The sequence below is a fragment of the Schistocerca serialis genome, chromosome 9, assembly GCF_023864345.2.
Source record: "Schistocerca serialis cubense isolate TAMUIC-IGC-003099 chromosome 9, iqSchSeri2.2, whole genome shotgun sequence".
NCBI lineage: Eukaryota > Metazoa > Arthropoda > Insecta > Orthoptera > Acrididae > Schistocerca > Schistocerca serialis.
Genome location: NC_064646.1, coordinates 207,942,895 through 207,966,068, shown reverse-complemented (window position 1 = coordinate 207,966,068; position 23,174 = coordinate 207,942,895). Strand labels below are relative to the sequence as shown.

At 41.9% G+C, this 23,174-nt stretch overlaps 1 protein-coding gene across 1 annotated transcript in view; it reads left to right on the top strand.

Annotated features, from left to right (window-relative positions):
• LOC126419478 (uncharacterized) overlaps nt 1–23,174 on the top strand; it is a 35,503-nt gene that overhangs the window by 1,449 nt on the left and 10,880 nt on the right. The window lies entirely within an intron of this gene.

The window sequence follows — 23,174 nt, the reverse complement described above, 5'->3', positions numbered from 1 at the left end:
AGAGATTGAGCCGGACCGAGACTCGATCGCGGATTTGCCGCTTATCGCGAGCGGTCGCGTTACCATTAGACAATCCATGAACGCTTCACGGCCAACTCGAATTTCCATACGTCTTCAATCATGTGTCTACAACCTGCACTCGTACATCCAATATGTATATTGCTGTATAGGGGAGACATGTTAATTGAATGTCGCATGCCGGGGTCGGTGGGTAAATACGACACTGCAGTGCCTGTGTTCAGCAGTAGGACGCAATGTATCTGGGATTTCTTCCATAACCTGAATGAAAGCTCGATACTTCGTCACTTCAGTCCTAATCGAAAATAGCTGCAGCTTCCTTTTTTCCCCTCTTCTTCTTCTTAGGTATGTTAGTGTGATCATTGTGTTCAGCCAAATGCGTAGTTCCTACAAAATCCTTTTCATTGTTGTTCATGTCATTTGCATAATTAATAATCTTTGAAAACGGGTGGTCGATTATTATTTATGTACGTAACAGTGTGTCTGATCATCCAAATTGCTGCTTTGTTTTGGGAACACAGGTACCGCAGGTTTTGAGGCTTTACCGGAGAGTCATTATCTATCGCGCATTCCACGGTCGGTGTGCCTCCATCCCGATACCCTTGTGTGAAAACGCTTTGCTGGGGGAGACCTCAGTTCGTTACACTTTGCAGGCCTTAGTTCTCGTAACTTAAGGTAGCCATAACACCTGTGTTTCTAATACATGCTTACGAGAAAGCTGGTGCAATACAGCGTAATAAATACTGGTACTGAAAGCATCTAGGCCACTAGGGATAAAGCTAATATCACAAAATAGTATTCAGAAAAAATTCAAATCAAGCCCGTGGCTTAAAGTCATAGGTTTTCCGTGTTTTATCTAAAGTACTAGAGCTGAACGGCAGAAAACCTACTTTAAAATAATTAGGTCAGACCTCGTCGGTAATGATAAGTTAAATGCTAATGGCCCTCATTTCAGTAACATAGAGAAGATAGTATCGACGCATTTATTAAAGACTATGTTATTTGTCCATAAATTGTATTGAGTTAATTTCTAAATTTAAATGTGAAAAGGAAGGAAGTTTAGTCAACATATACCTCAAAACTGTGTGCATCTAATTACACGCCAACATATTACCTCTGCGCTATATGGTGTCGATACAGTGATTTTCTTCCGCGATATACCATAGCAACACAGGAACAGCAACTAACAGCCGTTGCAACACTATTTAGTTTTGCCATAAAAGTGCCTAAAACTCTTTAAAATACTAAAGATAGTTTTCACGATGGAAATGAGAAGATTACAAACTATAGACTCTTAACCGTATTTACTGTAGTACTAACTGACACAGAGTACCTTTCTTTCTTTTGTAGTCGTCTGACACCTTTGATGCAGCTAGGCAAGGATTCATCTCCTCTCTTAAAATTTTCATCTCAGAGTAACAATTTGCAAGTTTGGCGCTCAATTATTTCCTGCTTGAAATCCAACTCTCACTCTTCCTCTACAGTGTGTAACCTCTACAGCACCCTCTAATACAATGAAAATCATTACCTGGCTTGTTAACGTATTTTTGCTCTTCCAGCCAGTGTTTTCCATGTATTCGTTTTCCTCGATTATTCTGTGGAGAACCTACTCATTTCTTAACTTACAAAACCAACCAATTGTCAACATTCTTCTGTAGCCTTGCATTTCACTTGCTTCGAATCTCTCCAGTTCCGGTTTTCCCACAGCCCACGTTTCACTACCATACATCGCTGTGCTCCAAACGTACATTCTCAGAAATTTCTTTCTCGAATTAAGACCTATGTTTGTTGGACTTCTCTTCTCCACGAATACTTTTTTTTCAGCGCTAGAATGTTTTCTATGTCACTTGATTCGTCCGTCAGAGGTTATTTTTCTGCCTAGGTACCAGAATTCATTACATTCATCCACTTCGTGATTACCAATCTTGATATTAAGTTTCTCGCTCCTCTCATTCCTGCTACTTCTCATTACTTCCGGTTTCCTTCGATTTACTGTCAGTCTTCTGACAGCTTTGATGCGGGTAGCCATGGATTCCTCTTCTCTGGTGTCTTTATCTTTCCTGAAGCCAAACTGATCATGTAACATATCCTCATCTTTCTTTTCCATTCTTGTGCATATTATTCTCGTCAATAAGTTGGATGCATGAGCAGTATAGCTGATTGTGTGGAATTTGTCGAACTTGTCGGCTCTTATAATCGTCGGCATTGTTTTCCGGAATGTTTTGCCGAATGTCTGATTGTATACCGCCAGTCCATACATTTTACACACCAACGTGAATAGTCGTTTTGTTGCCACTTTCTCCGATGATTTTAGAAATACCTATATTGTGTTATCCATCCCTTGTGACCTATTTGATCTTGACTGGCTTAAAGTGCTTTTCAATTCAGGCTATAGTCCTGCATCCCCTATCTCTTCCGTATCGACTCCTGTTTATTCTTCTACCGCTAGACAAGCCCCCTCTCTACCCCTCCTCCCCACCCAAATAGAGGCCATCAATGTATTCTTTCCACCTATCTGATCTCTCCTCTGCACTTAACACTGGAATTCACGTTGCACTCTTAATATTATCAGCCACGATTTTAATTTAACAGAAGATTTTTTTGAATCTTCAATATGCTGAATCATGTATTTTTCGATTTATTGATTTTCTTTATGCAGCAATTTCGCCTTAGCTTCCCTGCACTGACTAATTATTTCATTCGTCAGCGCATTGTATTTCTGTATTCCTTAATTTATCTGAACACTCTTGTGCTTCCTTCTTTCATCGATCAACTGAAGTAGTTCTTCTGTTACCCAAGGTTTCTTTGAAGTTAGCTTCTTTGTACCTATGTTTTTCTTCCAAATTCAGTGACAGTCTTTCTTAGAGATCACCATTCCTCTTCAACTGTAATGCCTCCTGAGCTAATCCTTATTTCTGTATCTATATTCTTAGAGAATTTCATGTGTATCTCGTTGTTCCTTGGTACTTCTGTATCTATACTTCAGGCGACACTTCATCCCTACTAAATAGAGATCTGCACTATTTATTTCATTCCTAAGTGACCTGTATAACGTATTGCAGTATTACCTTGGTAATTTTTGTACTTCCTTCTTTCGTTCCATTAACTGGAGTGTTTATTCTGTTACCCATTGTTTCTTCACAAATTACTTTTCTTGCACGTACATTTGACCGTCCATAATCTATCATTGCCGTTTTTAGAGTTACCCATTCCTCTTCAACTGAACTGCGTACTGCGATATTCGTTGTCACAGTGACTATTGCTTCAAGTGCATCCCCTTGTTCCTTTGTATTTCCGTATACCACTTCTTTGGGCACTGATTATTCCTGAGTAGTCTCTTAAACTCAGCTTTCTCTTCATCATTACCTAATTGTGATCTGGGTCTGTATCTAATCCTGTTCCTTCATCTATCAGTCCAATACATGATTTCGAAATCCCTGCCTGACCATGTTTTAGCTGACTGGAATATTTCCGCACCTCCCTGACCTTTCAAGTATAGTTCCTCCTCTTGTGATTCTTGAACAAATTATTCGCTATTAGTAGCTGATGTTTATTACAGAACGCAATTACGCTTTCTCCTCTCTCATTTCTACTACCAACTCCATATTTTCCCGTAAACATTTCTTCTCCTCCTACCCGTACAAGCCCATTCCAGTCTCCCATTCCACAGTAAGGGAAGTATATACAGGGTGTTTCAAAAATGACCGGTATATTTGAAACGGTAATAAAAACTAAACGAGCAGCGATAGAAATACACCGTTTGTTGCAATATACTTGGGACAACAGTACATTTTCAGGCAGACAAACTTTCGAAATTACAGTAGTTACAATTGTCAACAACAGATGGCGGTGCGGTCTGGGAACCTCTACAGTACGATATTTTCCACATATCCACCATGCGTAGCAATAATATGGCGTAGTCTCTGAAATTACCCAAAACCTTTGACAACGTGTCTGGCGGAATGGCTTCACATGCAGATGAGATGTACTGCTTCAGCTGTTCAATTGTTTCTGGATTCTGGCGGTACACCTGGTCTTTCAAGTGTCCCCACAGAAAGAAGTCACAGGGGTTCATGTCTGGCGAATAGGGAGGCCAATCCACGCCGCCTCCTGTATGTTTCGGATAGCCCAAAGCAATCACACGATCATCGAAATATTCATTCAGGAAATTAAAGATGTCGGCCGTGCGATGTGGCCGGGCACCATCTTGCATAAACCACGAGGTGTTCGCAGTGTCGTCTAAGGCAGTTTGTACCGCCACAAATTCACGAAGAATGTCCAGATAGCGTGATGCAGTAATCGTTTCGGATCTGAAAAATGGCCCAATGATCCCTTTGGAAGAAATGGCGGCCCAGACCAGTACTTTTTGAGGATGCAGGGACGATGGGACTGCAACATGGGGCTTTTCGGTTCCCCATATGCGCCAGTTCTGTTTATTGACGAAGCCGTCCAGGTAAAAATAAGCTTCGTCAGTAAACCAAATGCTGCCCACATGCATATCGCCGTCATCAATCCTGTGCACTATATCGTTAGCGAATGTGTCTCGTGCAGCAATGGTAGCGGCGCTCAGGGGTTGCCGCGTTTGAATTTTGTATGGATAGAGGTGTAAACTCTGGCGCGTGAGACGATACGTGGACGTTGGATTCATTTGGACCGCAGCTGCAACACGGCGAACGGAAACCCGAGGCCTCTGTTGGATCACCTGCTGCACTAGCTGCGCGTTGCCCTCTGTGGTTGCCGTACGCGGTCGCCCTACCTTTCCAGCACGTTCATCCGTCACGTTCCCAGTCCGTTGAAATTTTTCAAACAGATCCTTTATTGTATCGCTTTTCGGTCCTTTGGTTACATTAAACCTCCGTCGAAAACTTCGTCTTGTTGCAACAACACTGTGTTCTAGGCGGTGGAATTCCAACACCAGAAAAATCTTCTGTTCTAAGGAATAAACCATGTTGTCCACAGCACACTTGCACATTGTGAACAGCACACGCTTACAGCAGAGAGACGACGTACAGAATGGCGCACCCACAGACTGCGTTGTCTTCTATATCTTTCAAATCACTTGCAGCGCCATCTGTTGTTGAAAATTGTAACTACTGTAATTTCGAAAGTTTGTCCGCCTGAAAATGTACTGTTGTCCCAAGCATATTGCAACAAACGGTGTATTTCTATCGCTGCTCGTTTAGTTTTTATTGCCGTTTCAAATATACCGGTCATTTTTGAAACACCCTGTAGGTGGAGCACAAACGATGAGGAATCATTTCAGGAATGACACGGGCCATAAAAGAGGATATCCACTGATGTAAGCGACTTGACAAAAGGAATATGTTTGTGACCTGGCACGTAAAAACGTGTCACCTAGTCAGATGCATGGCGTTTCTTCTTACACCAAGTTGATTGCTGTGTCCGGGGACGCCCTCATCCAACCGAACAACTGTTAACAATGTAAGCCTCGCCACATACACAGGCAGTTGGGGACAGAGTGCATTTCCCTAAGCCTTCATCGGAACTGTGGCAGCAATAGCAGAGACCATGACAGCTTTGGACTACATAAACAATACTGTCTGCCCACCGACTCCACGGTCGATATCTTCCTCGACATTGATGCCATCTTCCTCGAGAATAACTCTCCGTGTCTCAGAGTCACAATCGTGCTACACTAATTTAATGTGTATAGTGCGGAACACATGTTGATGACTTGACAACACAATTCACCTCATGCGAACCTGATGAAATACATCTGGGATGCTATCAGGTACCACCTGCAGACCGATCAACCACCGACCCACAATTTAACGGAATTTCTTCACCTATGAGTTGAAAACTGGTGCCACACACCTCAAGAAAGCTACCTAGAGCTTTCTAAACCAATGACACCCAGAACCGCTGCTGTAATGATTTCAAGAGGTGAACCAAGACGCTGTTAAGAAATAATTGTACATTTTGGCACATTAGTGTATGTAAATACGGTTGACAGAAGGAAAGTGTGACCTAACATTAAATGCATATGCATTGCCATACCACAAACGTAGCTATTGCTTGAGAAACTCACACTTGCCCAAACGTGAACCTTAAACATATGAATTAAACTGTACTCTAGGCAGAATATGCCATTCACATTCCAAGAAGCTACACTTCATTTTAGCGTTGCTTGTGGCCATTAAAACGAAAAGGTGCCCCCCGTGCAGCGCCATACACTGGAAATGCTTATTACATGAATTTATAGGTAAAACAGCACTTGTGAATGGCCGACCTCTGTACCACAATTGATGTGACACACAGTGGATCCTCAATTTAAATATTTCACTTGCACATTCTTCACTCAGCATAAAGAATGTGACAATCTCTCTTTGATCTGGACATTTTCCAGAAGTTTTATACATCAGAGTTATTTGGGTAACTTTGAGCATGCTATGGCCATTACAGTTTTACAAAATTCAAAACTTGATGCAGTTGATGTTCCCCATACTTCAGGAAATTCTTTTCACTCTCTCTTCCCATCTCATCTACAACAGAATTATATATGCTAGACATACATCACTATGTTAAAGCAAAACTAGAAACATCTTACTCCATTTGTCGGTATGTTATAGCAAAAATTGTAAAAAATTATCACATACTTCGAAATGTTACAGAAAATTTGTAATAGATTACTCTCCATAACAGCAGTGTCACACAAAACTGTAACAAATGTTTCCTGTTACAGCAAAAATTGTAATAAATTACCACATATTTAGCTATGTGATGGGAAAATTGCTCCCACACATCGCCATGGTTACACTAAGATATATATGTCAGACTAAGGAAGTTTATACTTCGTTTGGCAAGATGCGACTTCTTCCACGAGACAAAATTCTTAGAGTCCTGATGTCACACGCACAGTCAGTACCCTACCCATGATGTTAAAGCAATGACCACCATTACTGTGACATCATCATGACATCTCAGACATGTCATTGACCAAGACCACATGCTGTCACAATCCAAGATGACGAGTACTATGACATCACACTGGCATTCACTTAAATGGTTGCTAATATACTGCACTATTATTGGGTGTTTCGTTTCCATGACTGGTGCAATGGACATAAAAATAGCAGGAAGGTATGTGCTTAGAGAGTTCACATCTATGTTAGAGGTGCCAGTTTTGACGAAAATAACATTGTGGCAGCTCACAAGAATCATGTGTTTCACAGAAAAGTTTGGACACGGAAATATTTCATTTTTCAGCTGCGTCTTACACCAAGTGTGGTACAGAAATGAAGCTATGGACATACCCAGGTGCTGCTTAACCTTTAAGTTCATAACATAATCATTGTGGTTTAGCGCTTGTGTGTGTGTGTGTGTGTGTGTGTGTGTGTGAGAGAGAGAGAGAGGGAGAGAGAGAGAGAGACTGAGTGTGTGAGTGAGTGTGTGTGTGTGTGTGTGAGAGAGAGAGAGCGCTGCCGACAAAGCTACAAAGCTTATTTATTTTAGATGGGGAAAGAATCGATGTTACATTTTTGATCAACACCTTAGAACATAGAGCACAAAAATCTGATCTTCCAAATACTTTTCAACATGGCCATGCAGACATCTTTGGGGCCACTTGGTGACTAGCTGTTTCGTATTAATGGCTGGTAAAGTACTAGGATATTACTAAGTGTTTCATTTTCAAGAAACAACGTATGGTGTATTGTTTTGTGAATAAAGTCACAGTTAAAGGAGGCATGCCATGTGATATCAAGGGTAGCGCAATGGTCTGCTCACGTGATGTCACAAATAGAAACAAAATACGTTGGATAGTTGGTACTTATATTACCTACATAGCATGTAAACAGACACAGTCAACACAATTTTAATCATGCCAACTAACAATGGAACTCAATTCGCTAGCATTAGTACCGTTGATGTGATACAATCTGCAGGCAATGTGATCACCAAGTTCACCTGATATCCTGAACAAACTCACTGAGAAACACCTTTCAAAGGGGATGATCCTGCAGTAGCAGTAAGGCAGATTAGAATTCTACCTCCAGAGACATACAGTCACTTTACTCTCCCCCATGTGAGAAGCGAAAGACATCTAAATGAGAGCAAAGGAAGCAGCATACTTTCCGATGAACAGTCCTGAAACTAACCTTGAACTATTTAGGCAAAATAATGTGCACCTTAAATCAGGATGACAAGGTTTCACACGAATTCCTTAGCTCGCTGTCTACTGTGATATCACTACGCTTCTTCACATTGTGAAATTTAAAATCATAAACTTCATCATTGGAAGAATCAGTTGAAATCTCAGAAGGTCTCTTCCCCTAGAACATATTTCTTGCGCAAGGAACGGTTTCCTTAGAGCAATTTATACATTGAAACAAGTGTGTTTTTACCAAACAATACTTTTTTCTATTACAGATTCGTCAAAGACCTGCAACGTGTAATGAATCCCATTGCAATGACCCAGTTCATCTTCAGTGTCCTCGTTGGGTGTGTGGCGCTATTTCAGGCAACATACGTAAGATCATTTATTGTGTTAGAATATTAACAATCTTATCAGGTATGTTGTTCTGTATACATATTCGGCTGTATAACAAATCCTGTGATACAGAGTTTCTTAACAGACAATATCACAGAAAACTTACAGGTGAAATCTTGTCAGAAGTGCATGCTGCCTAATATCTCAGTTTACTTATTTTTAGGAAAACGAAAGTAACGACCCATCCAGATATTCACATTCGATAGCACACTGCTTTCGGGATTCAGAAGAATGCACTGCCCCCCAGATCGAAATTACCCATTTGATTAACGATGAGAATCGGTGTGACAGTCAGCCTGCATATGAATTTTAGTCAGTGTCCCACATCTGACTAGGTGAAATTCGGTGACAGGATTCGAGATACACCTCGCCCCACCGTTAAGCCGAACTGCACAATTTTACTGTCTGTTAACACGACGTAGCATGCACAGAGACGAAATGCTACCAACTTACTGTCTATAGGCATTAAACAGAAAAATAAGCAGAGAATTGTCAGAATGTTCACCATCGTAATTCATTGCAGATACAGAGGCCATTTAGGGCCGTGGCAGAAGACAAAAACATACAAATACAATACATACAGAGAATATAATGTAATGACTAACACATCAATTCCACAAGTCATGACAAATTAGTTGTAACATCACAGAAATTTATTACAAATGTTTGCCCATTTACTTCTGTCTCGGGCATCTCCAGTGCTGGCTGCTGGATACGCTTCTTCCAGGGTCACTAAGACCCTGCCTCTCCATCTCGTTAGCAGAAGACCTCTTGAACGTCTGCCAGATGGCTGTTATAGAAATACTCTGTTAGGGAGAGTGCCCTCTGCTGGTACAACGTGTCCTCCCCACTGTACCCTTCTTCTTGCAATCACTCTTCCAATATCAGCTTTCTTAAACTACCGATACAGATCTTCATTGTACCTTCTTCCCCATCTTGCAGTTTCTGCATTGTGTACAAGGCCATAAATTTTCCTTAAAATCTTCAGCTCAGATGTACGAATGCGCTTTTCCACTGTCTATGTACTTGTCAATGTCTCACAACCATACAGCACAACCTGTCAGAGAAGGGACATGTATAGCTGTATCTTGCTTTCGTGGGATGCGAACCCGATTCGCGCTTATTTTTTGTCGAATTTCCTTCTATATCTCACTTTTATTCGACAGTATGGAACCCAGGTGCTTGAATTTTTCAATTTTAAAAACTTGGACGGCCTATACTGATGGCGTCCATATCCCATTGTCGACGTGAGACTACCATATTCTTTTCTTTCCCTCGTCGTTAACCAGTTGCTCGCTTCTAGCATAGATCAAGAAGTATCTTTTGTCACCTAATTCAGAGATTCGCCGCCAATCACCATATCATCTCCAGACCCAACGATCGTATCACTTCCAGCCATCTTCATCATCCTGTTACTGCCAAACGCACGTCACACCTTTTCCAACGCTATGTTGAACAGATAAGAGAGAATCGCCCTGTCTCAACCCATTCTTAACTGTGAAAGATGCCGACAGTTGATTTGGAAAGCGTACTTGGCAACTTGATCAGTTTTAACGGGCTGCAATCAGCTTAATGCACTTCTCTGGAATGCTGAACATCTACATTATATTCCAGAGCGTGGTGCGATCAATGCTGTCATATGCCTGCAGGAAATCAATGAACGTATGGTGAAGGCCTTTAGCAGACTCATAAATCTTCTCCACCATTTGTCTCAGTATGAAGATGTGGTTGGGTGGTTGAAAGTCCAGGGGTAAATCCGCACTAATACACTGCCTACAATCCTTTCGAGCAATGGTTTTAGTCGACTTAGTATTAGAGTGGTGCACACTTCATATCCTATCTCCAGCAGCGAAATCTCTCGATAACTACTCACTTTTGTGACAGCACCTTTCTTTAAAAATCGAACATCCGATTGTCTTTTCCCAGTTATACCTGATCTTCGTGATTAAGTACTTTGTCAAAATGTCTTCCGTTCTTGTCTGCTCGTTCCATTTCTTATCGCACTGCAACGTTACGCCTGATATTTAATCGATGCGATTGTCTCAACAGCATGCTAACAATGCTATATTCGAATTTTACGGTATGTTTATCCTACTATTATGCATTACCTTCCTTTTCTCATTTCGTGAAGCTGCCATCATCACACCAACTAGAACCGAGCGAGGTGGCACAGTGGTTAGCACACTGGACTCGCATTCGGGAGGACGACGGTTCAATCCCGTCTCCGGACATCCTGATTTAGGTTTTCCGTTATTTCCCTAAATCGTTTCAGGCAAATGCCGGGATGGTTGCTTTGAAAGGGCACGGCCGATTTCCGTCCCCATCCCTCACCCGAGCTTGCGCTCCGTCTCTAATGACCTCGTTGTCGACGGGACGTTAAACACTAATCTCCTCCTCTTCCACACCAACTAGAAAATTTGTCTTCATCATCTTGTATTTTCCTACATTCTTTCAACGACAATATAATCCCATACCACCACAGTATCATCAGCAAACAGTCACAATGAGAAGAAATGAGTTTATTCCAGTGGTGCACGATATAGGGACCCACGAGTGCATTGCCGGCCGGATTGGACGAGCGTTTCTAGGCGCTACAGTCTGGAACCGCGCGACCGCTACGGTCGCAGGTTCGAATCCTGCCTCGGACATGGAGGTGTGTGATGTCCTCAGGTTAATTAGGTTTAAGTCGTTCTACGTTCTAGGGGACTGATGACCTCAGAAGTTAAGTCCCATAGTGCTCAGAGCCATTTGAACCATTTGAACAACAAGTGCATCAATTCTGTCAGAGATTTTACCATATTTATGTGTTCCCTGGACGATGATTAGCCATTCTGTTATCAAGTGAGCTCATAAGTGGTATAGAAAGCTCAGCCATCGTTCTAACAGAACAAAGAAACAGAAACAGATCCATGGTTGACGAGCTGTACTGACTCTACGAATATGATCTCGCGATAGCTATTTTTCTCTGGTTAAGGAAATCACAGTAAATCCATGAAACGGTGCATGTCATACGGTGGAACGGTGAAGCTCTATACATAAATGCCCTCCGGTATTCAAGTACCTTGGCAACTCGTCAGTTCTTTTTCAGATACCTAATCGAGAGCTCACTAGCCATACGAATGGAATTTGGTCAGATCGTCAGGTGCTGACCTAATAAAAGGTCTACAAACAGGTACCCGTACATTGGTTTTCAGAATTCTGTCACCAGTGAGATTAAACTCAGTATTCCGCCAGTAATTTATGAACAAAGATTAGGGTTACCAATTCTTAATGAAATAATTAGAGGTAGTTTACAGTCTTCGCATGCAGAAACAGGGAACTGGCAAGGCCTCCGCTTAAGCGATGACGGTAAACTGTAGGAAACGTAATCTCAATGGCTAAACCCGGACTTCTGAGATGAAAATAGTAAAGAGACGGGAGCAGAGTGCATGTAAATTTTAAAGTAGCCTCATAGTCATACAAAATTCCCGAGATGTCTTCAAGTAGGAGGGTTTAACCAACAGACCACCGTTAACATCCGGTGGCATTCATTAGGAATGACGCAAGGTGGTATGTTATTTGATGTTAGCAAAATAAGTAAAAAGTATCCGAAATACTAAATTTTCTTCAGGTCTTCTTAACAGCTTCAGCGAACTTGGCTCTCCCCGGCCAGTGTTACAGCAGACGCTCCTAACGTTTTCACTTCAATTTATTTTTGACCTTTCACGTATTATAATTACTTTCGTCGATACCCTATAGGATCACACAAAGCATTCTGCCTCATTTGAGAATTCTTCCTGACCTTCCACGATTCTCTCGTTCTTTCTCCGTGGAGTCCCTTTCTATCCTCCATCCACTTTGTCCGTGGTTTCTTTGTCTCTTCATCCTTTGACCTAATGTCCCACTTTATATGTTGCCATCTTCAGTTTCTATTGGATCAGTATCTGCTTTGCCTAGGTCAAGTCCGACTTGTGTGATCCTTAGCATTGTTGACTTGTCCCATTGTATGTTTGTCAGAATACTGCAGGTGAATATTTTTGGTGACAGCCTGCTCTCTATGACATTTGTCATTATGTTTGACATTTTCTCTGTGGTTTCCCTAGACTACAATCTCTATCCCTCCTGTGTCAGCTTTGGGTTCAGAATTATCCTCATGATTTTGCATTCTTGCCTCAGTAAGCTTTTCATGTCATTTTTCTTATGGAATGTTGGTGTCTCACGCGCATACAGTATTTCAGGCTTGTTTACTGTAATATAGTGTCTGATCTTTGTTTAAATGGACATGCGTTTCTTATTATATATGAATTGTGTTCTTCCATAAACTCTGTTCGTTTCTTTACATTCGAGTCTATCTCTTCTCGATTAGTGGGTTGAAGGATTTCACCTTGATATTTGAAATGTACAACTCTGTTTCTCCTGCCGTATTTTGTGTCTACTTTTTGTGCATTTAACTGTGAGCAGAAATATTCAGACATCTGGAAAGGGATTTGCAAATTTTCTGAGCATTCTTCTAGCATTTCTGTTTGGTTTCTGTTGCTTCGTTATTCGGGAGTGCCGCCAGGTCGTCTGTGAAAGCTACGTTTGAGAATTCTATCTCACCCTGGGATCGTCCTGGTTGTGTTGGTTTCCAGTGTCCTTGGATTTCCAGTTCTCTTTCCCTGCCCCTCGTCACTTTTCCCAGGGGTAGGTTGAGCAATAGTGGGAATATCCGTCGTGTTCGCGTACTGCAGTTTTGATCATGAAGGGGTCAGAGATTTCAACTTGTTCTTCAAACATTATGAACAAGGATTGTCAATCGACAGAATGGTATGCTTTCTGTAAATCCATGAAAGTTCAAATCATTGGACTGTTCCTGATAGTAGCCTTGTATTTTAGAACTGTTTACAGGTTAAAGACTTGCTGTGTGTATGAGTGACGAGGCCGGAAACCTGCCTGTTATTCACAAATTTTGTGTTCTAACTGTTCTTGTGTTCTGTGAAGTAAGCACACTGAGAAAATTTCTTAGGTGACTTGTAGCGGCGAGATTCCTCTGTTGCATTCTTGCGCAATGGGTAGATAACTGCATATTTCCAGTTTTTCAGTTTGTCGGATGTTTGTAATTATCTGTGTAAGTTTCTGTGAAGATTGTGGTCGAATATTCTTTATTAGTTCTGAAATGATGCCATCTTCACCGGAAGTCCGGTTAGTTTTTAATTTAAGTATGTGTTTGTGGACGTTTTCGTATGTTGGTGGTAGCGATTCTCGGTGAGTGGAGGTCCAGTCCTATGTTGGGAAACCTGTTTCAGGTTCAGCGCATTTAAGGAGCTCAGAGAAATAACTCACCAGTTTCTGACAGTTCTCGTGATTAGTTAACACTAGTTTCAGAAACTCAAATGTGACATGCGTACCCACTGACGTTTCATGCACAATACCGAAATTTATTCGCAATTGCAAATATGAACAACCGTCAGCTGTAAAAGGGAATGACGACACTGAAAATATGTTCCTGACCTGGCCTCGAAAGCGGATATCCTGCTTTTCGTGAGCGGTCGCTTTACAATTTCGCTATCCGATGACGACTCCCTGCCAGACTCAAACCTCCACTTGTCGTCAACCATGTGTCTACAACCTGTACTCGTGAGACCATTATGTACATTCCTGTACAAAGGAGACATTTGGCTTGAAAATGTCTTGCTCGGCGATCGCCGATAAATGCAATATGCAGTGCCTTTGTTACTCCAAATTACGATGCCATGTTTCTTCGGACATTCATGCATGCATCGTAATTCGAAATACGCTACTGGCCATTAAAATTGATACACCACGAAGATGACGTGCTGCAGACGCGAAATTTAAGCGACAGGAATAAGATACTGTGATATGCAAATGATTAGCTTTTCAGAGCATTCACACAAGGTTGGCGCCGGCGGCGACACCTACAACGTGCTGACATGAGGAAAGTTTCCATCCGATTTCTCATACACAAACAGCAGTTGACCGGCGTTGCCTGGTGAAACGTTGTTCTGATGCGTCCTTTAAGGAGCATAAATGCGTACCATAAAAGTCTGATTGTAGCCTATCGCGATTGCGGTTTATCGTATGGCGACATTGCTGCCCGCGTTGGTCGATATCCAATGACTGTTAGCAGAATATGGAATCTGTGGGTTCAGGAGGGTAATACGAAGCGCCGTGCTGGATCCCAACGGCCTCGAATCGCTAGCAGTCGAGATGACAGGCATCGTATCCGCGTGGCTGTAACGGATCGTGCAGCCACGTCTCGATCCCTGAGTCAACAGATGGGGACGTTTGCAAGACAACAACCATCTGCACGAACAGTTCGACGACGTTTGCAGCAGCGTGGACTATCAGCTCGGAGAACATGGCTGCGGTTACCCTTGACGCTGCATCATAGACACGAGCGCCTGCGATGGTGTACTCAACGACGAACCTGGGTGCACGAATGGCAAAACGTCATTTTTTCGGATGAATCCAGGTTTTGTTTACAGCATCATGATGGTAGCATCCGTGTTTGGCGACATTGCGGTGAACGCACATTGGTAGCGTGTATTTGTCATCGTCATACTGGCGTATCACCCGGCGTGATGGTATGGTGTGCCATTGGTTACACGTCTCGGTCACCTCTTGTTCGCTGTGACGGCACTTTTAACAGTGGACATTACATCTCAGTTGTGTTACGACCCGTGGCTCTACCCTTCATTCGATGCCTGCGAAACACTACATTTCAGCAGGATAATGCACGACCGCATGTTGCAGGTCGTGTACGGGCCAGCACATTGCCCAGATCTCTCACCAACTGAAAACGTCTGGTCAATGGTGGCTGAGCAACTGGCTCGTCGCAATACGCCAGTCACTACTCTTGATGTACTGTGGTATCGTGTTGAAGCTGCGTGGGCAGCTGTACCTGTATACGCCATCCAAGCTCTGTTTGACGCAATGCCCAGGCGTATCAAGGCCGTTATTACGGTCAGAGGTGGTTGTTCTGGGTACTGATTTCTCAGGATCTATGCACGCAAATTGCGGGAAAATGCAATCACATATCAGTTCTAATATAATAAATTTGTCCAATGAATACCCACTTATCATCTGCATTGCTTCGTGGTGTAGCAATTTTAATGGCCAGTAGTGTAATATAAGCACTACAATATCTTTATGCCTCGAAAATTCCTGTGCTATCTTCTCGTGTTGTGGTTGCTGAAATATTCCTCTGTAGTGCCTAGTTGCTCCGTGATATACCTTATCTTGGTTTGTCTAGCGTGTTTTACTGCCTTTTTTCTGGTGTCATTAAAACGAATTAGAGTTTCCAGGAATGTTTTGCTGTTATATTAAGGGAAGGCTTGTTTGCGTGTCTCTAGTGCATTTTCACATTCTGCGTCCTGCCATGCATGTTTCCTCCTTGGTATCAGTTCTTTTGCTTTTTGCTCGATCTTTCAATCTAATTGTTCCCATCTGTTTGCTTTTTGCCTTTTCAAATCCTGCTTTATATTGGATTCTACGATCTTTATGGCGCCAAATTTCTCTACGCGTGTTGTTTTTTAACGGATTTTCTTCGGTGTTAACTTGGTTTTGATTCGAGTTAGCTTGTTGTCTGATTCAATATTCACACACCATGTTATCCAGAATTACCCTTTTGCTTAGGGGTCTTTTTTGTTATCTCCATATCCCCATTCGTAGATGAGTCTACATCGGTCATGATAAAGTACTTGCATGCGCACTGTGGGTGCCTCTTGCTTATAGGGTTGACTTCTCTGATTGAATTGGTTATTTTCTTATATACCATGAAGGCCATGTCCAATAGTGTAGCACCACTGGCTGTTCGTCTTTCTGTCTTGCGCTTGAAAAATGCGATAGTTTATATATGAATTGGTTATTTTCTTTTATACCATGAAGGCCATGTCCAATAGTGTAGCACCACTGCCTGTTCGTCTTTCTGTCTTGCGCTTGAAAACTACGATAGTTTATATAATCCTTTGTGTCTACATTTCTTATGGGTATCTCCTGCATGGCAAATGTCCTTATGCTGCTACCAAAGAAGGTGTAGACGTGGTGGTTCCTGCTTCTGCTGCAACAAACGCGCGTACTAGTTACCGTCAAACGCAAAGAGAGTCTGGTATCAGCCAAGGAGGCGTTTTGCACACACGCACACACACACACACACACACATGATGCAGCTCTCCACGCTACTCTATACAGGATAGAGTAGCATGGAGAGCTGCATCAAACCAGTCTCAGGACTGAATACCACAACAACATATATATATTACGTCTTTCAATTTTTTTCCACTACGAGAGCTACATGGTAGTGATTTTCGACATCGTTTTCAATGTTATCAGTGGGGACTTCTGCAAGACAATAATTTTGCGGAGAAAGTGCTATTTGTTGATGAGGCCACGAGCCCAGATCACGGTAATATTAAGCTGAGATCACTGCTTGTCAATGGAAAACCCAAACAGGCTTCGTTAGGTGTTCAACCGACAGCAGTGGAGTGTGAATGTGTGTTTTCGGCTAATCGGACAGCCCATGATCACCTCCTATTTTTTCGGTTAGTATGTTGAGAGGGAAAAAGTAGAGTTATTCACTCACAAATAAATTAACCTCATTCTTAGAAAATGTGCGTCTGATAACTCGTGAAATGATGTGATACCAACATGATCGATGTCCTGCCCATAATCCATTAGTAGCAGGAGACACAGTAACAAGTTTATTTAGAAACAGGAAGTTGGGGGGGGGGGGGGGGGGACAGGGAAGAGGCTGCTCTGTTCAGAGATATCCAGCACGATCATCTCACCTGACATAGTCACATTTCTTCCACCGAGATCATGTAAGTCATGTAGTCTAAAAGCAGATTTCAATGACTGTGGAGAGCACGAGGGACCGATTTACTATACTGGGTAACTCCATTCCTACAGATAGTTCACAGGAGTGAGTTAATCGATGATGAGGCGCGTACGAAGGTGTACTGACGTAAAATGTTGTTCCTTTGAACATACTTCTAAAAAAAATAGCATCAGGAATGTGACGGCTTATAATAACGTCTTCATTCTTTCCTTCGCAATGATTGGTTTGATTTAATTCATTTACTATTTTCATTTATGATAATTTACGGGGATACGAATAAGGCATACATATTATAAAGCAACCTGAAGAAGTAATTTAATTTTTATTCCAAATATTTTAATGATTTTGTGGCTAAAGAACTATACAATGCGAGAGTCAGATATTCTAATGGGTAACTAACCATTTATTAAACATTATGGGAGGTAGAAAGGAAGGTACACTATGTGATCAAAAGTATCCGGACACCTGGCTGAAAATGACTTACACGTTCGCGGCGCCCTCCAACGGTAACGCTGGAATGTGTTGGCCCACCCTCAGCCTTGATGACAGATTCCGCTCTCATAGACATACATTCAAACAGGTGATGGAAGATTTCCTGGGGAATGGCAGCCCATTCTTCACTAAGTGCTACACTGAGGAGGGATACCGATGTCGGTCGTTGAGGTCTGGCACGGTGTTCCAAAACGTCCCAAAGGTGTTCTATAGCCTTCAGGTTAGGACTCTGTGTAGCCCAGTCCATTACAGTGATGTTGTTGTTGTGTAACCACTCCGACACAGGCCGTTCATTATGAACAGGTGCTCGATCGTGTTGAAAGGTGCAATCGCTATCCCCGAATTGATCTTCAACAATCGTAAGCAAGAAGGTGCTTAAAACATCAATGTAGCCCTGTGCTGTGGTAGTGCCACGCAAAACAAGGGGTGCAAGACCCCTCCATGAAAAACACGACCACACCATAACACCACCGCCTCCGAATTTTCCTGTTCGCACTAAAAACGCTGGCAGATGACGTTCACCCGGCATTCGCCATACCCGCACCCTGCCATCGGATCGCTAAATTGTGTACTGTGATTCGTCACTCCATACAACGTTTTTCCACTATTCAACTGTCCACTGTTTACGCTCCTTACACTAAGTGAGGCGCCGTTCGGCATTTACCGTCGTGATGTCTATCTTATGAGCAGCCGCTAGACCAAGAAATCCAAATTTCCTCACCTTCCACCTAACTGTACTAGTACGTATAGTGGATCCTGATGCAGTTTGGAATTCCTGAGTGATAGTCTGGATAGATGTCTGCCTATTACACATTACGACCTTCTTCAACTGTCGCAGGTGTCTGTCAGTCAACAGACGAGGACGGCCTGTACACTTTTCCCTTCACGTTGTCACCTTACCCTCACATCGGAAACAGTGGACCTAGGTATGTTTCGGAGTGTGGACTTTTCTCGTACAGACATATGACATAAATGAAACCCAATCACTTGACCATGTTCGAAGTATGTGAGTTCCGCGGAGCGCCCCATTCTGCTCTCTCACGACGTCTAATGACTACTGAGGTCGCTGATATGGAGTAACTTGTAGTAAGTGGCAGCACAATGAAGCTAAAATGTTTTTGGGAGTGTCCGGATACTTTGATCACATAGTGTAACTGTTCCCTCTTAGTACCGACCAGATGACTTTCCACCTATGTAACATTTTCTTTGGAATGAAACATATTTAAACCTTTGCAAAATCTAACGGAAGTGTACGACATTGTGTTTAAACTCAGCAGTGCAAGTATGCCCGGAGGGTGAAGTAAACATCCAAGTGACGGTAATTCAACAGTCGCAATAAGAGTTCATAATTCTTCTGTTCAGTACATATTTATTCCGTAATTTCTTGTTAGATCAATGAAAGATGTAACTGAATTTTCCTTACCGAGATATGCTATTCTGGAGGCATGGAGGCAAAATATAGCGCAAAATATAGTGCAATTTGATATAAAAACAAAGTTGATAACTTTGCTGTACGTTTAGGTGAAAATACATTACAATTATCTTTGACGTGTCGAATGTAATTTGAGGGGAAAAAATTAGTCGACGGAGTCTCTGATGGCTAAAGTCGGAATCTGTTTACGGAGCCCAAGAAGATAAAAAGAAGAGCTGCGCATTTTGTCACGGGTTCGTTATGTAAGCGAGGTGGTCTTATGGAGATGCGCATCAAATGCCAGTGGTAGACGTTATAACAGAGGTGGTGTACTTCAAAGACACGTTCACTGTTACATTTCAGAGAATGTATGTTCTCAGAAGATTGTGGAAAGATACTGCTTCCTGCCACATGCATCACACCAAAATTACTTACGAGTGCTCACACGGATGCTCATCTGTAGTCATTGTATCCACGCACCATTTGCAAATGGAATAGGCCACGGGGGACAACAATTTTGGTAAAATGTGCAGAGTACTAATGTGCATGTAGATATATAAAATATCGTTCCAAGCCACATTACATGACACTGATTTTCTGACATTACCGGATTCCGGAATAGCGTATTACCTTCAAGTGTTATTGTCGGCCGGAATGGCCGAGCGGATCTAGGCGCTACAGTCTAGAACCGCGCGACCGCTCCGGTCGCAGGTTCAAATCCTGCCTCGGGCATGGATGTGTGTGATGTCGTAAGGTTAGTTAGGTTTAGGTAGTTCTAAGTTCTAGGGGACTGATGACCTCAGAAGTTAAGTCCCATAATGCTCAGAGCCATTTGAACAATTTTAAGTGTTAAGGGGGAAAATAACAAACATCTTAATCGATATTTTGACAATTTTCCAGCGATACATTTATAGTCATCGAATAAAAATTGATCACATCATGATTTCAAATACATCACAGATGGGTTATGATTACTGCCATATAATGAGAACTCCATTTCTCTCTTCATCAATAACGTGTGGTAATAGGTGGATAGTTTCAGAAGATTTAAGTTAACAAAACGTCCAATTGATTATGTATGATGAAGATGAGCAAATTGTTATTATCTGTCGAGATTGAATTTGATGGGTGAAATGTGGTGAAATATTTGTCCTGATTTACAACTGAATAGTTCAAATGGCACTAAGCACTATGGGACTTAACATCTGAGGTCATCAGTCGCATAGACTTAGAACTACTTAAACCTAACTACCTAAGGGCATGACACACATCCATTCCCAAGGCAGAACTCGAACCTGCGACCGTAGCAGTAGCGCGGTTACGGACTGAAGCGCCTAGAACCGCTCGGCCATAGCGGCCAGCTTTAAAACTGACCTTGAAAGAACATCTTGTACGTTTCGCGGTGAACGTAAACTGGAGATACTTCCAGCGTAAAACAGTTTCAAGTTCCGAGTAAGGCAGAAAAGGGAGTAAAACCCCAAATAGCACCCTGCTTACTGAAGCACTGTAGTGTTCAAAGCAACGTATAGGGTGAAGACAGATTAATTTACGCTTCCAGTTGTGATATTCTTGCTCACGTCCTAAACTGATCGACGGTTTCTGCTTTGTTGTTTCTCTCCTGTCTTACTTCCCAAGTGGCAAATAAGCGAGGAGCAAGGATAACGGAGTCGTCACGTCCCACGGAGACACAGATACGATTTCGAATTTCGGTCTTACATGTCATTTTAGAATATCGCATATTTATAAATACCAACCGCTGTCATTTCAGGTTTCCATTTGCGCGTATGGTCACGTTACAGCGACAGGGGACGTAAGCCCAAAAAGTGTGTCTTGAACAGGCGTAGACCGCGGCGAAGTTGTTCCAACATTTCAGCCATTATCGTGAGACGATCGGTAAAAGAAAGTCCATAACATTCTCTTTATGTGCAGTTACGACAAACTGAATATTTTCGATTTTAAACACCCGGCAGGCGATGCTCTTCTGCAGCTGTTAACCCCTCAGCGGTTATTGTTTGTATTAGATATATTTTGCGCGGCCCAAAGCTACTTGTCTGCTTCCAATGTGACCCAAGTAATAGAAAAAAGCTTGGACACCCCTGCTCTAAAACACCAGCTGCTCATCTCTAAATATAAAGTCGGATCAAAATATAAAGTCTGTGATTTGTTTCCAACTTCATACAGATGGGAACATGCTGTTTGTTATAAAATGTGCGTGCACTCGTTGTGAATGACTGACATATATGGCAGCACTGAACGGCACACACAATTCCAGCAGCAGGGACGAGCGTGAGGATTGTTTGTGATGCTTAAAGCGTAGAATGTCGCTAGGTAATGATGCCACATGATGACGGCATGAATGGGACTTTGTCTTCATCGACTTTGACAAAGGATAATGCATGGATGTTGTTTGTCAGTCTTCAATTGAAGCGACGGTGAACTCAGTGGATGCACAGCCGCTCACTACGATCATGGAATCACTGCATCAACATTGTGGAAAATGTGTACGGCGGCAGGGAGATTTTGTCGAAAAGAAAGTTTTAGTGTAACTAGTTTGTGGGAAAAATCGAAAGTCTTATAATGTGAATGCACTTCTCAAACTATTCCTCTCAGATAGCCGGAAGAGAATAAAACATAACTGCCCGCTGCCATTTTGGAGCATCTTGGAGGGTAGTGTCGGCCAAGACAGTAAGCTAACGTCTCCACTTAGCTCTTGGGCCTCCTTTACCAACTATAGCAGAATCTCACAAGCACCTATCTGTGCGAAGGAGGTGAACAAGAGAATGACTGGAATTAAGATTTGATCATTGGGCATTAGGCTCTTTTCACCGTTGAGTTCAAAACTGTGTGAAGCTCAGTGATCGTTGTGGATTAGTACAGAGACATCCAAATACCAATATGTCTCTGAAGTATGTAGAACTACGAGTTTAGTAAGTAGTTAGGCCAGTAAGGTTTCAGAGACGTATCTTCTACGAATGTTGCGAACCTGTTATCAGTATGGAAGATAATTTGAGGCGGTACAGTACTGTGACGGGATCCTTCAAAAACTTTTACAACCATTCTGTCTACATTTCTGGGTTCGTCTTTTAAGAGGAGGATACACGAACACAGAGCGCTCACTTGACGAAAACCTAAGTCAAGCAGTCTGTAAACCACTCTCCACACTATTTGTTGTTGTCACTGTCTTTATGGTTAACTCTTTTAATAAGTTTTGTGAGGAGTAAGAATTAAAATAAACTTATCTTCTTTTCTCGTAGTTGGCTGCAGTTCTTCACGTCTAGGTGCTGATTCTTGAAGCTGAAATTTTTGACATTACGGGCTCTCATGGTTCCATTTCACATAATTAAGTTTCAAGTAAGCGTGCGCTGTATTTTTTGTTTTCACGAATATTTTATTTTCTCACATTTTTCTACATCAGACTATATTTTGAATTTCCACATTAAAAAGCCCGATAGTCACATTGTTTTCCCAAAAATAAAAAGACCTTCGATCACATCAGTGGCATGCCCACTACTACTTCACTCTGCGGTAATAAAAATATTCCAAAGTATTTTCAGATATTCTTGACAAATGAATTTGTATTAATTTATATTATTATTTTTTAAATGAATCTAGAAATAAACATAATAAACAGTATCGGACAGCGTAATTAATAATAGTAATTTTAACTATTCCAAATATTTGATAATTTCAAATGTTTCTGAAAAATGTTTTTAATTGTACATACGGAGGTAGTACATGTCGATTGTAACAACGAAAACACAGTAATTTCTTTTACAGATTTTAGCCTGAAATATAACATATCGTGCACAAAACCATATGAATTGTTCAGAGAAACAGCTGAGATAATATTAACCTATTCAAAATTGGAAGATATTTCTCGTATCGACTACTTCTGTTGAGGAAAAGTAATGCTAGAGAAGGGTGTCCCT